General features: G+C 29.8%; 1 protein-coding gene across 1 annotated transcript in view; it reads right to left on the bottom strand.

Moving 5' to 3' along the window:
* Nucleotides 1–1,286, bottom strand: part of UNC13C (unc-13 homolog C (C. elegans)) — a 656,589-nt gene that overhangs the window by 285,990 nt on the left and 369,313 nt on the right. The gene's annotated exons all lie outside the window — the stretch shown is intronic.

The raw sequence follows: 1,286 nt of genomic DNA, 5'->3' as shown, positions 1-1,286 counted from the left end.
GATTTCTCATCAGAAATCATAGAAGCCAAAAGGCGTAGGATGCCATATTCAAAGTGCTGAAGGAAAAAAAAAAAAAAAAAACTACCAAATAAGAATACTGTACAGAAAAAAGCTATCCTTAAAACATGAAGGAAAGAAAGAAAGACTTTCTCAGACAAACCACAGCTGAGGGAATTCATCAATAATAGGCCTTTCTTACAAGAAATGCTAAAGTAACTACTTCAGTCTGAAAGAAAAAGACACTAATGTGGAACAAGAAAACATCTGAAGGTATGAAACTCAATAGTAAAAGTAAGAAAACAGACAATTTCAGAATATTCTAATAAAGTAATTGTGGGACGAAATGACTAATGCCTTAAATATGAGGACTAAAAGACAAAACTATTAAAAACAATAACAACTACAATTGGGTAAGAGATGGGCAATATAAAAAGATGTAGACTGAGCCATTAAAAATCAAAATAGGAGATGTTGTTAAAGTGTAGACTGTGTTTTTGTTATTTTTTTCCTTTGTGATCAAAGTTAAGTTGTTACCAGTTTAATATAACCTGTTATAAGATTTTTTTGGTAACCCTCATAGTAACCACAAAGCAAAAACCTATAATATTAATAGATACACAAAAAATAAATAGCACAGAATCAAAACATACTACTAGAGAAAATCACTTAATCACAAAGGAAAACAGTAAGAGAGGAAAAAAGGAAGAAAGTATCTATAAAATAACCAAAAATCATGTAACAAAATGGCAGTACTAAACACTTACCTATCAATAATGATGTTGAATATAAATGAATTAAATTCTCTAAATAAAAGACATAAAGTGGCTGAATGGACACAAATATAAGATCAAATTATTACATATACTGTCTACAAGAAACTCACTTTGCCTGTAAAGACAAGCATAGATTGAAAGTGAAGGAATAGAAGAAGATATTCCATGTAAATGGAAACCAAAAAAGAGCAGGAGTGGCTAAACTTATATAAAATAGACTTTAAGTCAAGAATAGTTAAAAAAAAAAAAGACAAAGGTCAGAATATTAATAATAAAGGGGTCAATACAGCAGGAAGATATACCAATTTTAAATATATGTGCATCCAACACTGAGCACCAAAGTATATAAAACAAATATTAATAGACCTGAAGGGATTGACTACAATACAATAATTGTAGGAGACTTCAACACTCCACTTTCAGCAATGGAAACACTTTCACCAAACATAAAATCAACAATGAAACATCAGAGTTAAACTGTACTCTTTTCCAAAGAGACCTAACAGATATTTA

The sequence above is a fragment of the Propithecus coquereli genome, unplaced genomic scaffold, assembly GCF_000956105.1.
Source record: "Propithecus coquereli isolate 6110/MARCELLA unplaced genomic scaffold, Pcoq_1.0 Scaffold57, whole genome shotgun sequence".
NCBI classification, from domain to species: Eukaryota; Metazoa; Chordata; class Mammalia; order Primates; family Indriidae; genus Propithecus; species Propithecus coquereli.
This window is presented reverse-complemented; position numbering and strand designations above follow the sequence as displayed.